Source organism: Aedes albopictus, chromosome 3 (assembly GCF_035046485.1).
Source record: "Aedes albopictus strain Foshan chromosome 3, AalbF5, whole genome shotgun sequence".
In the NCBI taxonomy this organism is placed as follows: domain Eukaryota; kingdom Metazoa; phylum Arthropoda; class Insecta; order Diptera; family Culicidae; genus Aedes; species Aedes albopictus.
In genome coordinates this window covers 154782257-154798934 of record NC_085138.1, presented here as the reverse complement: position 1 = coordinate 154798934, position 16678 = coordinate 154782257, and the positions used below count along the sequence as shown (strand labels likewise).

At 47.1% G+C, this 16678-nt stretch overlaps 1 protein-coding gene across 4 annotated transcripts in view; it reads left to right on the top strand.

Annotated features, from left to right (window-relative positions):
- LOC109431859 (regulator of gene activity) overlaps positions 1-16678 on the top strand; it is an 81611-nt gene that overhangs the window by 11369 nt on the left and 53564 nt on the right. The window contains exon 2 of one of the 4 annotated variants that reach the window (XM_062856056.1): positions 990-1229. The gene's annotated coding sequence lies outside the window, so the exon portion shown is untranslated. Of the gene's footprint in view, positions 1-560; positions 1230-16678 lie in introns of all 4 variants that reach the window. The other 3 variants (XM_019708121.3, XM_062856055.1, XM_062856054.1) reach the window with 3 other exon arrangements.

The following is a 16678-nucleotide window of genomic DNA, read 5'->3' as shown; positions in this document are numbered from 1 at the left end:
CGATTAATTTAGGGCCTATTTTCTAAGTCTATTTTATAAGACAAATCCTGACAAAGCCCTTCAAGCTTTTACACTTCAGAACGTGGGAAACAGAATGAAGGTTTTACCATCAAACACACAACTTTCCAGCTTGCGGAATTCTCTCCATTAGCCATTGTTTCAACACTTAGTTTTTAGCTTAATCGTCAGTTTTTTTTTGCCAAGTCAACTTCCACACTATTGCGACGACAGTGTGTTCGAATCGAACCATCAAAGCGTTCTTTCGTTCAATGTTCTGAAGTGGGACCTGCTTTTGCTCTAACTGCTGCTGCTGCTGCTGTTCCTGATGTTAACGACCATCCTGGCTGTAAGGAACTCTGTCTCCTACTTCGCCACTCCGTACAAGCTACACCAAGTCAGTGAATTTAGCAGAAGAAACCAAACGCGAAGAAGTGCCCCGCAGCTGGTTGGGGTCTTTCGTACCTACCTATCATACCTAGTGGTTGAAGTTGTCGCGGCCGGGTTGCATTTCTTTCGTATGTACACAATTTTCATTTCTTACGTGCTTCCCGTTCATTCAGGTCTCTCCGCGTCTGTTTTTTTGGTGGGTTGGTGTGTTTCCGAGAAGAAGTGTTGTAGAAGTGCAGTTGTGAAGTCGAAACCGAAGGCAGAAGAGATAGAAATAAGAGAAGCTCTGGAAGTAACCCGAAGAAAGTAGTGCACAAGTGAGCGGCCATCACCAACACGAGCGCGAGCGCCTCCGAAGTTAAACCTGAAAATTTTTTGATCAAAGAGCAGGCAAAACGGAAAAAAGGCATCCAGAAGAAGAAGAAATTGTGTGATCTTCTGATCAATCTTGTTGAGTTTTGAGTGAGCAGTGGAAAAAAGCGTTTGCAGAAAACAAAGAAAAGCAAGAGTGTGGGCCCGAGTGAGGGAAAAAGGGGAAGAAGGAAGACAAGTGTCCGGATTATGATTGTTGTTTGGTCGTGATATCGAATTTGTTCAACCAGGCATAGAGGAAATCAGTTGTTGCAGAAACGGACGCGCTTTGGATTGATCCACTTCAACAATAAACACAGCCGATCGCCACCGCTGCCATCATCGTCGTCGGTGCAAATCAACGCCATTCAAGTCACCGCTGCGAGCAAATCACCAACGAACCGTGTTGTCCGGTTTGAGTTGGCCGCTTTTCGTCTATTATAGAGGATCCTAAGGATACAGTTTTTATGAATCATTTCCCATTAAGTTAGGTAAGTGAATGTTGTTTTATTCGATGTATTTATTTCTAGGAAGCATTATGAAGTGGAACGGACTGATATGATTCACACAATTATGTCGCCACCTGTGACTTGTTCTGTTTACTCTTACTGTACCTGATAAAGTTGCCAGAATCCTTTAGAAATGCTGGTACAAAACCCACATTATGCGTATCACGTGTAAAGATTTATATTTATTTATATATTTTTATTAATGTGTATTTTAACTTATGCTAATTCTGCACTTCACGTGTAAAGAGTGCTATACTAATTTCACGCAGAATTTCAAAGGCTACAGTTTTGAAATGACGTATCGGCATGTCTGGCTACTATTTTCAATACGTACCAATCTTTTTGTGGAATTTTATTTTCCGTAATGAAAAAAGTATTTCCATTTTTATTGAACATCCTTTAAAATGTCATTCTCAAAATGGTACGAAATATATCATATCACTAGTATTTCCGCCTGTAGGGCCATATAGCCGATGCGGTAAGCCATGGGTATTCAGTACGACCATGAGGATAACGAGTTCGATTCCCGGTCAATCCAGCAACTTTTCGTAGTGCAAATCTTCGTGCCAGTTACATGATTTACACATGCGAAACGGTCAATGGCAGAGGACGTTCTAAGTTAATAATTGTGGTAGCGCTCATAGATCACTGAGATGAGTAGCAGGCTTTATCCCAGTTGGGGTGTTACGCCAAGAAGAGGAAGAATTATTTTCCTATTACTGATAGAGGGTGTCCATTCTAACAAGTTGTAAGAACGTGCTCTGGGGCAATTCTTTGTAACTAGACTCTAAGTGCAGCTACAATACGCCTTATTTTCCTTCTAAACCATAGGGGGGGGGGGGAATCTGCTCAATAGACACCCTAACAGGAAGGTTAGGGTAGTGTGAGGTTAAGGCCGTCTTCTACAACACTAATAAAAGCCAGGACTACTCTCTCCTCGATCCACTAAAACACATTCCTATGGTCGCCAAACCCTACGTCTCTCCGGAACCACCAAGAAGGTATTGCTTCAGAGAGGGGCTAGTGCACATCGCACCCTCAAGGTTAGCTGCGTAGCCTAGCAGCAACGAACATCGATGACTCGCTCTGGAGAGTCCATCACGGTAACATGCTGGCGCTTAGCCAGTTTCCCGAGTGGTCCTCGCCACTCCCTTTGTCCTCGGAAGGTGGGCAGGGTCAACCCCGTCCGTGCCCAACTGCTTTGCAGACATCAAGAACTGATGCCCACGTGCAACCCGATCTGACCTGCTGAAGGCAAGGGTATCACTACCCTTCAGGCCCTATCAGCTACACCAGAAGGTTGCTGACAATAGAGACCGACGCCACGATAGCACCGCTACCGGGTCTTCCTCTCCGCGGCCACTTAATCGCTGTAAAGGTCGATTTCGACCGCAGGGCACCGGTATGACCTACGAAGCCGACTTCGAACCCCTGGACCACCTCTTGTACTGCATCTGGACTAGCCATTCTCCGAGTCCACGCGCCACCTCCTCTGTAGCTCCCAGACTATATGGGTGATAGCCGTTGAAACAGCGTTCCAGCTAACCTCATCCCTACACATCCTCTGGACCAAGTTGTCCGGGTTTGTGTCCTCCCCGCATGTGGCAAGCATGCGGTCACGCATTGTGCGAAAACGTGGGTACACGAACAAAGCGTATTCCGCCGTTTCCTCTAAACCATTGCACACTGGGCATTCGGGAGAATCCGCATGCCCGAAGCGGTGTAGATACTGTCGGAAGCAACCATGACCTGTAAGGACCTGTGTCAGGTGGAATGTAACTTCCCCATGGCGCCTATTAATCCAACTATCTACCCTCGGTATCAACCTATGGGTCCACCTTCCTTTGGTGGACCATAGAGGCCATCCTGGCAGTCCTTCGTATGCCTCGTGTGCCGCGCATTTCGAAGCACTCCATGTCCTCACTGATAAGAATGCTGATAGGCACCATACCAGTAATGACGCAGAGAGCGTCGTGTGACACGGTACGGTACGCGCTCGCAACCCTTAGGCACATAAGCCTGTAAGTACTTTCCAGCTTCCGTCGGTAGCATTTAGTACTTAGCGCGGTGCCCCACCCCGGGCCGCCATACCTAAGTATGGACGTAGCAACACTAGCCAGAAGCTTGCGCTTACTGGCGTACACCGCAGAGCTATTGGACATCATCCGGGACAGTGCCGCAATAGCTGTGGAGGCTCTTTTACAGGCATAATCGACGTGGCTACCGAAGGTAAGCTTATCGTCGATCATCACGCCCAAGTGTTTGACGGAGCACTTTGACAGGATAGTGCACTCTCCTACACTGATCTCCGTCTGCTGCTCCGACTTGTTAACAACTGTCACCTCTGTCTTGTGGTGAGCCAGCTCCAGTTTCCTGGATTGCATCCACGCCTCCACAACCTTGATTGAGTAGTCGGTAGTCAACTTCACCTCCTCGATCGTTTCACCGTAGACTTCGAGTGTAATGTCGTCGGCAAATCCGACAATCTCCACTCCCACTGGGTACTCTAACCTCAACACCTCGTCGTACATGACATTCCATAACACCGGACCCAGGATGGAACCTTGCGGAATTCCTGAGGTTATGTGAAAGCACTTCCGACCCACCTCCGTGTTGTAGACTAGTACACGATTCTGAAAGTAACTTTCGAGAATCTTGTACAGGTACTCCGCTGGTGCTATTAAACGCATTCCTTACATCCAGAGTCACTACAGCGCAAAAGCGAATTGCCCTCCTCTTAGGCTCGAGTGCTTTCTCGGCGGTTTTTGTAACCGACAAGATAGCGTCTACTGTGGACCTCCCCTTCCGGAAGCCGTACTGGTTGCTCGAAAGACCATTTTCGCCCTCGGTGAACCTCAACATTCTATTGAGGATGATCTTTTCGAGCACCTTCCCCGCCGTGTCAATCAAGCATATTGGTCTATATGCCGACGGGTCTCCGGGTGGTTTCCCCACCTTTGGCAATAGTACCAGGCTCTGCCTCTTCCAAGCTTCTGGGAAAACTCCCTCGTCCAGGCATTTCTGCATAGCAGACCTGAACATCTCCAGAGCCCTTGCAATAGCTACTTTTAAGGCCAGGTTCGGAACTCCGTCCGGACCTGGGGCCTTACCTACGCTAAGGGACTTTGCTATCCCCGCAAGTTCCACATCGGTGACCCTCTCCTCATCGCCAGCCCCAGCCCCCGGCGAAAGGAGGCCAAGGACTAGGATCAAGACGCGGAAAAAGTCCTCCAATGATCCCCTCCAACATCTCTGGAGATGGCCCTGTAGGAGCCATCACATCTCTCGTCTTGGCCATAACGATCCTGTAAGCGTCACCCCACGGGTTCGTATTGGCACTCTGACAGAGACCCTCAAAGCAGGCCTTTTTGCTTGCTCTTATCTCGGTCTTGAGCGCGGCTTTTGCAGCGGCGAACACCACCCGCCGTTCGTTTTGCTCTTCCTCTGATCGTGCTCGCTGCATCCGCCGCCTAGCCCATAGGCAGGCGCGGCGCAGGTCCGCAATCGCGTCGGTCCACCAGTAAGCCGGTGGCCTCCCATTTCTAGGGTGGACTCGCCTAGGCATGGTCGTATCACACGCACGTGAGAGCACCGCTACCAGCTCGTCGCCGTCTAAACCGATTGAGTTTCGCTCACGGTGGAGCGCCTCCCTAAATACCTCTTCGTCGAAGTATGATGTCTTTCACCTGCGAGGGCTTGGCCTTGGCCAAGCCGCCTCTTCTTCTATCCACTGTCTGCTGTTGTTGTAGTCGATACTGTAGTGAACCGCCAGGTGGTCGCTGTGAGTGTAGCCATCATCTCTCCAGTTCGAACTACTTGTTAGGCCAGGACTACAAAAGGTCACGTCAATAATTGACTCCGCTCCGTTTCGACTAAAGGCACTCTTGGTACCGACATTAGCCAAGTCGACATCTAAGATGGCCAGTGTTTCTAGCAGGATCTGACCCCGCTGATTCGTGAAACGGCTTCCCCATTCCACGGCCCAGGCATTAAAGTCACCCGCTATTACCACCGGCCTTCGCCCTGTTAGCACGGTCGTTAAGCGATCCAGCATTTGCGTGAACTGCTCGATCAGCCACCGCGGAGGCGCATAGCAGCTACAGAAGAAGACCCCGTTTACTTTGGCGACCACGAAGCCCTCATAGGTAGTAGACACCAACTCCTGGACGGGGTATTTACCCGTCGTCCGTATCGCCGTCATTTTTCTGGTCCCATTCGCGACCCAGTTGCCGTTGCCGGCGGGTACTCGGTATGGGTCCGATATGATGGCGATATCCGTCTCCCACTCAGAAACCTCCTTACAAAGCAGTTGCTGAGCCGCATCACAGTGGTTCAGGTTCAGCTGCGTTACCTGCACTGTGATTTGTTATTCACTGCGGCTTTCTTGAAGGCCGGGCACCTTGGACCACCCATCGGATGTCTGTTGTTCGAGGATTTCCCGGTACAGATCATGCAGATGGGCGGACTCGTGCAGCTTTGGGCCTTATGACCTTCAGCGCCGCATCGCCTGCACAGTTTGCGCCTGTCGGGGCTTTTGCAGTCACACGAATTGTGTCCTGGTTCCAGACACCTGAAGCAAACCTCTGGTGGCTCGTGGAATGTCAGGTGACATACACACCAACCCACCTTTATGCTCCCTAGTTTAACGGACTTTTTGACGTCCGCCACGGGTAGCTGAACCAAAGCTATCTGTGTCCCTGCTTGCCCCTTCCGAAGCTTAACGGCTGCGGCGGCCACCTGCACATCGCACTGTTGCCGCAGTGCCGTGACGAGCTCTTCCACTTCGGTGATCTCATCAATGTCCTTGACCTTCAGAGTCGCCTCATGTGTCAGAGCCCTCACCTGCACACCCTCACCAAGGTCCTCTTCTGCCAGCCTCTTATAGGCGGCACCCTTGTGCTCCTTCTGGCGCTTCAGCTCCAGGATCATCTCGCCCGTACGAGTACGTCTAACACTGCGTACGACGGCTCCAAGACCCTCCAAGCTTGGCATCGCTTCGCATCATCTTCAAGACGTCCGAGTGCTTGGACTGTTCCGTCTTGATGACGATGGCGTCGCCTTTATCGCGCTTGGCACCTGCCCTCCTACGCCTTGGCTTGGTGTCCTGCGCTACTACCTGCGGATTCGCCTTCTTCTTCCTCTTCCGCTCTACCTTCGTCCAAGGGGGGTCCTCCCCGTGGATCGCCCTGCTCTGTGACTGTTGAGGGCCCACCAGCGCCAGCGGTCGCAACCCCTTTTCCCATCGTTCCGGGACGGGCCAGCCTTTTCAGGCCCACCCTTCCCAGCTTTCCGGGAACCCTGGCTGGGGTCCGACCTTCCGGCATTATTACCGACTTTCGGGGTAATGATTCGCCTGGCCTTGCGAAAGCACTCCTCGTCTTCTTGATCCGTACACCTTTGTTGATCTTGGTGTCGCCATCGGCCGCCATTTGGCTACCAAGATATTGGAAGCTTACAACATTCTCCACTGCTTGCCCTGCTACCGCGTAAAGCTGGGAGGGTTGACCGTGTTTACTTCCAACGATTTGGTCTTGTTCACGTTGATAGCGTTGATAACGCCGAGAAGCGATTGACAAGATCATCGAGCTTGTTCTGCATATCAGGGCGCCGTTGAGCTTGGAGAGCAACGTCATCAGTCAATTCTAAGTCATTTAGGTGCTCCATGGTGGTTCCGGGTCATTTGGCGGAATGCCATTAGGCCGAATGCCGTTTGGCCGAAAAATGAATGATAAACTGAAGTGACCGCTGTTCTCCTCGTCAATATGACTCGAAAGAACAGCCGATGATTCAAAGAAGGAAAAATATTTGCTAAAATTTTGACAGTTTCAACACCAATTAATCTCAAAATGTCCAAACTAGAAAGAATAGCTTATGATTGAAAGAGAAAATATTTGTGATGATCATAATGGTAGTGAGACTGTCAAAACTTCCTCTGAATTCTTTTGATCATAATTCGGCCAAACGGCATTCGGCCAAATGGCCGGACACCCTCCATGGTAATGGGCTGCCACATCAATCCACGATTTAGTTCAAGATCAATCGCACCTACCGGGATCTTGTCTATTACGATGAGGAAAGGTTGTGATGATAGGATAAATCCTTGCCTCACTCCAGCAACGACCTGGATGGGATCGGACAAGATACCGTTGTGCAGTACTTTGCACAAAAATGACCTGTATTGTGCTTCAATGAGGCCGATGATTTTCTCGTGACACCCTTGTGCCTGAGGGCTACCTACATAGTTTCGTGATTGAGACGATCGAAAGTTTTTTCGTAATCAATGAACACCAGCCATAGAGACTCTAAGAATTCCTTGATTTGCTCCAGGATGATGCGGAGCGTGACAATATGATCCACACAGGATCCCGTCGGAGAGTTGCGCCAATCTTCTTCTGTACCGGTTAAGGATCACTTTGCAGAGGACTTTGAGAACGATACACAGTAACATGATGCCCTGCCAATTATCCATATAGTCATGTCACCCCTTTTGGGTACCTTTACTAAGACGCCTTGCATTCAGTCGACCGGAAATGTCGCGGATATGGGAAACCGCGTTGATGCAGCAGAATAGTTGATGCAGCAGTTTTGTGTATACTACGGAGACAGCTTTGAGTATCTCAGCTGATATGATTTTATGATAACGGATGGCTGTTTCTATCTCCTGTACTGATGGAGCTTAGGTGTTGATTAGAACCCTACAAAAGTTATTTAGCAGCCAAAGGTTCGTAATTCGTAATAGTATACCTTCTGGCGTTTCCTAATGAGATGCTTAATAAAGAGTGAAATACTCCACACATGCACTGATGCATTGCTTTCAAGAGCGTTCCTTGAAATGTTTCTTCCAAAAGGTTCTAGAATACCCTTGATGGACACAATTTCCTAAATTTATATAAGGCGATCTAAAATGGAATTCGGGTGGATGAAATTATCAAAAAGGAAGGAGGCAAACTCACTTCAATGAGGTATTAAAGTGATCCGAATATACATACATTCTTCTCCTTCTTCTTCTTGGTGTAAGGAGAGCTTTCTCTGCCAATGTAAAATTTATTTTATTTATATTAACGAGATTTTTAGCCCTAGACTAGTTAATCTGGGGACCCACGCCCTATTTGCCGAAGGAAGAACTCACATTTTTGCGAGTTTGTCTGAAGTGGGATTCGATCCCAGGTCCTCGGCGTGATAGTCACGTGATCACACCAGATCTGCTACACTCTCTAGAATTTCCTATTTCTGCTCTCATTCATTATTTCAAGAATCGTCCATGGAATTCATATTTTTGCACTCTTTTTACTATTTTAATGATCCGGTACATTTATTTATTGTAACATGTTTACTGCCCAGTAATAAGTCGAAAATCTCGTGATTACCTTCCGGTCATTTGAGGACTATTATGTTCAATTTTATTTAATTATTGTTTAGTTTGAAACAGTTCCGCTGCAACTCACAGCCAAATCAAAGCCCCACTCCCACTATCTAACGTCCTAACTCCTTCATGTCCAACGATCCAATTATGCAGCCGCATGTACCCCGGTTGAGTGTGGGTTCACATCACACTAACTTTTTCGCGCGGACTGTTTTCCCAGAGCAAAGAAAACACAATCCCGTCCGTCTCGTCACGAAGAGTTAAGCATGGATTTAACAACAGTTTAAGCTTTCCAATGCTGTCTGTCTACCAGCTACCTACAACAATTGCACTGGATTTGCAGAAAAGGTCACAATGGATGGAGAAGTAAAATGAAAACAACACTGACTGTTGGCTAACCTAACCTAACTAACACACCATCGCACTCTGATTGACAGTGCTCTCTGCTGGTTGGTTGAATGATGTATGCTAAAACTCCTCGCAAGCGCACCGGTTGTTACTGGCTTTGCCTGGATTTTTACTGAGTTGGTTGATTGGTTGGTGGATGGCTTCGGATCGGAGAAGACGACGTGGTATAGATAAACCAACAGAACAGCGTGCGAACATGCGATTCTGTCAGTTTGTCCAATCTAAATAGTGAATGCTAATCCCATGGTCGATAAAATACAAGGTTTGAAAAACTTTCGGCTTTCCTTTAAAACTGATTTATGGAGGATAGTCCTCATGTGGTTCATACAGGCCTGGTAGCGAGTCACTTTTTAGTGATTTGGTCACTATTTTTGAGTCGGTCACTAAAAAGTCACTATTTGCATGAAAAAGTCACTAAAGTCACTTTTTTCAGTAAATTGGTCACTAAAGTCACTATTTTCGTTAATCTGACTACATTGAAAAACATTTATTGTCAAAATTAATGGACAAATTTTCCTCGGAAACCTTATCCTTAAAAAAAATTTCGGCTGCGCCGCCTATTGTCTTTATTAACCTTCATCACGCTGGAAGCAGCTCGCTGACGTAGTATACGGTTTGGATCGAAAATTACCTAAAGGAGGGTTAATGCGAACTATACTTACAGTTTTCTCGTATTCCGAAGAAGTAAAAATGAATGTGTGACTATGATCATAGAAGAATTTCTAAAAATATTATGCTTTTTCAATAATAACATTGCAATATTCCTTAAGCATTTTCTTTTAAATATTCAGTTTAATTATATCACCCTATATCTTCGCATTATTTCAAACTGTTAAGTATTAGATGTTTGGATGGAGTTCAGCGGATCGGAATACGATAACACATTCCCAGCTTTAGCATCCTATTCAACATCATATGCGATCGTGTGTTGATTGGGCAGTGCATTGTATTCCTCTGTATCAGTTTAATCTTGGATAAATCGAAAATTTACAGCTCAAGAACTTTTATAGTAGGTGAAGAAAAGATTCTTTTTTTTCATTTTTTTTTCAGTAGATTGCAGAACTATTTATGTTACAAATGCGAGATGAATTTCTGGTGAAACTATTGGAGGTAGTAGTGACATCATTTGATCATCATTTTTTTTTTTTACTGAAATTCGGAAAAGTTTATAATGAAGTTTATTTACTTCTGATGAAAATATTCATAATTTTTCAAATATTTTTGTCATGAATCTTTCATTCATCTGTGGAGCTTTTCTTGGAATCTTAATTTTATCAAAATGTCATCCAATATGCGATAGTGAAATTCAACAAGAAATCGGCCAAAGTTTCTTTCGCAAAATTTGCTCAACTTCTGTAATTATTTTCATAAAATATAGATCAGTTTTTCAACTGCGTCTTCGAGAAATCGATTAAACTTTTTTTTTTCAGAAATCCAGTTTCTGGGCAAGTTTTCCAGAAATGGAAAGAATTGGATTTTGAGAATCTTGTACAAACAAATAATTATGAAAACATATATTTCTTAGAAACAGGAATACTAAACAGATTGCAATGAAACATTTTTGTAATATTATCTATGTATGTAGGAATATTGTATGAAAGTTTCATTTGATTTGGTCAAACCTTCAGAAAGTTGTGGTAGTATATTTGTCTAGGGAATCTATATTTTTTTGTATTTGTTCTTCGAAGAAAATGAAATTTTCGTACTGGTAGGCAATGGCACAATATTTATTGTAAGAACATGTGCGTTAGAATTCGTCCACAGTAAATAAAATTAACAACAGATTCTATTGGAGTAGGTAGGCAGTAAAACGAACTACTTTGTGCAGTGGTAGAAACAGAAGTGAAAAAATTTTATTTGAATTTAAATCTAGGCTACTACGATTGGCGTTCGGTCTGAACGCCTGCTATAATTATAGTATCTCTAACACTCCTCCTCGGGCAGATCCGGACGGATTCCTATTGCCAATCGTAATCGCTCCAGACGAACCCGTTGCAGTGGCTTCGTCATCAAATCGGCCAACATTGATTCCGTCGGACAGTACTGCAGTCTAATTTCATCTTTTTCTTGCAGGTCCCGTACAAAGAAGAACTTCGTGTCGATGTGTTTGCTACGTCGTTCGATGCGATCACTTTCGACCAGTTTGATGCAACTTTGGTTGTCCTCGAACACGGGGACCGATTCCTTCGTTGCTTCACCGATCTCCTCCAGCAGCCGTTTGGTCCAGACTAACTCCTGACACCCTTCAGCGAGTGCCACGAACTCAGCTTCGGTCGAACTCAACGCAACGCACGTTTGCTTCCTTGAGCACCACGAGATTGGTCCTCCGCCGAACCGAAGAATCATGCCGGAATTCGATTTCCTATCTCGAGCATTACCGGCCCAGTCTGCGTCAACGAACATTTGCAAACCTTCACTGGAGGCTCCAAGCTGCAGCTTATGGTTGCTGGTGGCATTCAAGTAGCGCAGTATCCTCTTGGCCTCGGCCCAGTCTTGCGCATTTGGGCAGCTGGATTTTTGCGCCAGAATGGACACGCTCACGGAAATGTCGGGCCGCGTGTGTACAGCTACATACAGGAGACCACCAATCAAGCTCATGTAGTCGTGGTTGTTCGGCAGCTGATCCATCTCCTCCTTCTTCTGTAGGTAGCTCGGATCGAGCGGCACCTTCGAGGGTTTCGCCTGCTCCATGCCAAACCGTTCAACTATCGTGTGGATATACGATTCCTGATTGAGCTTGAATCCGGATGCGCTTCTCTCGACTTGTACGCCAAGAAAGTGACTGATGTCTCCGAGGTCCGCTACGGAAAACTGTTGTTGAAGCATCTTCAAGATGGACTGGAATTCCTTCGCCGTCTGCGTTACGATGATCATGTCATCGACGTATATCAGAATGTACGCTACCGAACCATTCGTACGCCGCACGTACAAACACGGATCCGATTCGGTCGGCTGGAATCCCATGGACTTGAAAACAGCATCCACTTTACGGTTCCATACGCGCGCTGACTGTTTCAGGCCGTACAGACTCCTCCTCAATCGGCAAACCGTCCTCTCGTCCCCGACGTGGTATCCTTCGGGTTGGCGCATGTAAACGGTTTCTTCAAGCACACCGTTCAAATACGCTGTTTTGACATCGACGTGCCTTACGATGGACCCTTTCCGGCTGGCAACGGTCAGCAGTGTCCGAAACGTCGTCTGCTTTGCCACCGGTGCGAAGACCTCGTCGTAGTCCGTCCCGTAGCGCTGCGAAAAGCCTTGAGCGACGATCCTCGCTTTGTGACGTACTACGTTGCCGTTCTCGTCCTGCTTGGTCTTGAAGAGCCATTTGCAGCCGACAGCCTTCTTATCAGCCGGAAGCTGTACCAACTCCCACGTGCCGTTGTCGATCAGCGCCCGAAACTCCTCGTCCATGGCGGATTGCCATAGAGACGCGTCGCCGCTTCGCAGCGCCTCCGTTCGCGTTTGGGGATCACCCGACTTCCTCGCCGGATGTTTGCTGGCCTTCAGTCCTTGTTGCAGACCGCTCCGACCGGGTTGGTCAGACTGTCCTGTAGGAGGGGGAAACGGATAGCCTTTGTTCGGAAATACATAATCGTGGTACTTGCCTGGAATTGCGCGCTCCCGACCGCTGCGCCTCAACACCTGTGACTCCGGTGGATATGAAGATTGTCGCGGTGGGAGCGCCGTAATTGTCACGTCACCCTCAGCACCATCTGAATATTCGCCTGCGCTTGATTCTGCTTGCGAATAAAAATCTTCATCGGATCCAGATGCTTCGTCATCGGGAGTTTCTTCAACTGTAGGCCGCGGTGGTTCAGCTGGTGGATTCGCTTCTATCGGACTGACGTCGAAGTCCAAATTAACGAACGTCCGCACTCGAGTTGGCTTGCTCTCCATGGCGACTGGTTGCGCCCGCGTCCCGGATTGAGACAGTTCGTCCATGAACACTACGTCACGGCTCTTGAAGACGTCCTTCTTCACTGGGTCGTAAAGGCGGTAGGCTTTGGTCAGCTCGTCGAAACCGACCAGGATGCACTCCTTCGATTTCGCGTCCCACTTCTTCCGCTTTTGCTTGGGAACGTGTGCCATCGTCTTCGTACCGAAAACTCTCACATGGGAAAGATCGGGCTTCCTTCCGCTCCAGGCTTCCTCTGGTGTCAATTCGTGACCTTTGGTGGGAGACCGATTGATCACGTACGTCGCAGCTGCCACCGCTTCCGCCCAGAAAGACTTCGGTAGTTTCGCCTCGAATAGCATGCACCTTGCACGCTCGACGACGGTTCGATTGACACGCTCGGCCAACCCATTTTGCTCCGGTGTGTACTCGGTTGACTTTTGGTGGATGATGCCAGCCTCGGCAAGGCGCTTCTGAAACGATTTATTACAGTATTCCTTACCGTTATCGCTCCTGATGACCTTCAGCTTGGCTCCGGTTTGCTTTTCCGCTAGGGCGCGAAACTGGTCGAATGCGTATAGCACCTCAGCTTCGGATTTCGTCTCCAGGAAGTAGACGAATATGCGCCGCGTCCAATCGTCCACAAACGACACGTAGTACCGGCTTCCACCTAACGAGGTTTCTTCCATTGGTCCGCAAATGTCCGTGTGGACAAGCTCCAACACGCCGGTGGCACGATGACCGCCGCTTGAAAATGGGAGTCGAGTTTGCTTACCCATGGCGCACACCGTGCAGTTTTCCTTCGCTGACTCCTTGAATTCGATCCCGGATGCAAGACCGTTCTTCAGAAGCTTCAGACTTCGGACGTTGAGGTGTCCCATTCTCCGATGCCAGACGTCCAAGTTGACTGGCGTAGCTGCGAGCGACAGAGCGGTTTGCTCCTCGGACTCTTCGAAACGAAATAGGCCATTCGTCACATCGTGAGTACCGGTTGCGATGACGTCACCAGCGGGGTCGATTACCTTCATGCCACGATTGCAAAATTGCACCACGTGACCTCGTCGCACGATTTGGCTCACCGACAGCAAATTGTTCGACATCGTTGGGATGAACTTGACGTTGTGCACGTCTATCGGTGGATTTTCCGGGAAACATTTCGGAAAAAGCTTGACGGTGCCGGTCGCAGCAATCTCCATCACACCTTTATCCGCTGCCATGACAACGCCGCTCGCCGGCCTTGGGTCGACCAACATACTGCGATTCATGGTGAAGTGGTCCGATGCGCCCGAATCGAAAACCCAACCGTCGTTGCTATGGCAACCAGTTGTGTTCAGCACCGTGCAAAATGCCGATCCTTTCTTCGTCTCGCTTCTTACCTGGCATTCCCTCGCAATGTGCCCGTACTTGTGGCAACGTTTGCACTTCGGACCTTTTGACTGCGCAGCTGACCGGGTTTCGGGTACGCCTTGCTTCGGTTTCGCTGGAAATGGTTTCCTTCCAACGAACGCCGTCTTGTCCGATGAGAATTGCACTTCCTGGAGCAGCTTCGTCTTGATGCTGTCGCCGGTGATGGGGGTGCCGGAATTTTCCAGCGCCATTATCATTGGCTTGTACTCCTCCGGAAGGCCAGCCAGTAGAAGGGAACCAATCCACTCCTCGGAAATTTCGAAACCAACGCCTCGAAGGTTATGAGCGGTGGAAATGATTTCCGTTACGTACGTGTCCACGTTGCCGCACGCCGAAAGCGTCGTCGTGATGAGCTTCCTGAGTAACGCCACCCGGCGTGTCAGGCCGGTGTCTTCGAACGCTGCCTCAAGCTTCGCCCAAACCTCACGGGCCGTTTTCGCGTCCTTCACGTGCACGTAGTTGATAGGATCCAACAGGAGAATAATCTTCGCACGTGCTCTTCTGCATTTCCTCTCGTCGACCGCCGGTAGCGTCCCATCCGCGTCGGGAATCGGCTTGACTGCTTCCCACAGCTCCTCCAGTTCCAGATACGTTTCCACCGCAAACTTCCACGTGGGCCAATTTTCGCGGCCGCTCAGCCGCTCGATGGGGGGAAGGCTTGAAAGGTTCTGGATCTGTTGCGGGGCTTGCGGAACCCGTTCCGCCCGGTGGTCACCAGCTCCGAGAGACATTTTCTAAACTGCTTCTGGAATCTTCTTTTGAAAAAATACCTGGGCCCATAACCTATTGGAGTAGGTAGGCAGTAAAACGAACTACTTTGTGCAGTGGTAGAAACAGAAGTGAAAAAATTTTATTTGAATTTAAATCTAGGCTACTACGATTGGCGTTCGGTCTGAACGCCTGCTATAATTATAGTATCTCTAACAGATTCACCCAGGTAAAGCGCACACCATTGTGCCAATTACATGATACTTCGGTGTAAAACAAAATTTCTTGAAAATAACAGGGGTTTCGAAGTTTCGGTCGCTCGGCTAGTATTCATCCAAGGATGTTTTCGATCACCTGGCAATCATTTGACTCATTTATCCATAGCTCAGTTCAGAAGCCTAATATTAAAATGAGGTGTTTGGCAAACTTGTAGATAATTGTTTTTCCTACGATTATCATCAAGGAATAACTCTCATATACACGGCGTGAGAGCGCTAGTAACACCTACTCATACTAACACTTCTATGCCGTAAATATAAGAGTAAATATATGGCGTCCTTGGTGATAATTGAAGGAAAAACACTTATCTACAAGTTTGTCGAACACCTCATTTCAATATTAGGCTTCTGAACTGAGATATAGACAAATGAGTCAAATGATTGCCAGATGATCGAAAACATCCTAGCATATTATATTAATCAGTAGTATACATCATCAAAACAAGAAACAGTATTGAACTTAAAGAGTGCCCAATGTCTGCAAACGTGCAAACAAATTAAAACCATATTGTCTTGCGTGATGAAGTACGATAAGGTGATATTTTTATTGTCATCAACAATCAGTTATCCAAACTTTCGAAAATAGCAAAAAATATAGTTAAGGCTTACTTAACTTTGAACAATTCGTCATTGAAATCATCATTATCATCATACATTTGAAAGCAGTTTTTTCGTCCAAAACAAAAGTTTTTGCGATGAAAAAGTATTCACTGTATTCCACATAACGAATGGGATGCAGTGAATACATTTTCATGGTCATTTTTTTGATCTGGAGCGCAAAAACTGCTTTTCATTTTCTGAAAAATGATGACGGATGCTTGAGCCTTAATTGAACACTTTCCAAAACAAAAAAAAAGATTAATCAATAAAGTATTCATGAGCACAAACTCTGGAAGTTTAAAGTTAGGCATTGATTTTCTTGGCAAATCGTTAATTCATCGAAAGTTCAACATAGAAACTCAATTTTCTATTAATTCTGAGGTCACTATTCAGTCACTTTTTGGTCACTTTTTGGCTAATTTTGGTCACTAAAGTCACTATTATTTTGCCACCTGATCGCTACCAGCCCTGTTCATATGGTGTTTGCTCGAAAAGCTAGAAGCGTCCTATACCGTCCTAAGAGACGTCGTCGTCCGTCATGTCTAACAACAGCTCCGGACAGTGTTCGGAGAACGTGTCGTCACCATCAGCTGATTGCAAAATTAGTGTTTATCGTTTTTGAATAATAATCAGCAACATACAGCGCAAAACACTACTAATTGACATTCTCATGCTAATGGATGCCAAAAAGTGATCGAATGTACAAATCATATGTTTGTGAACTAACGTAATTCATGAAAATATTGATTTACATATGCAGGCCGATGTT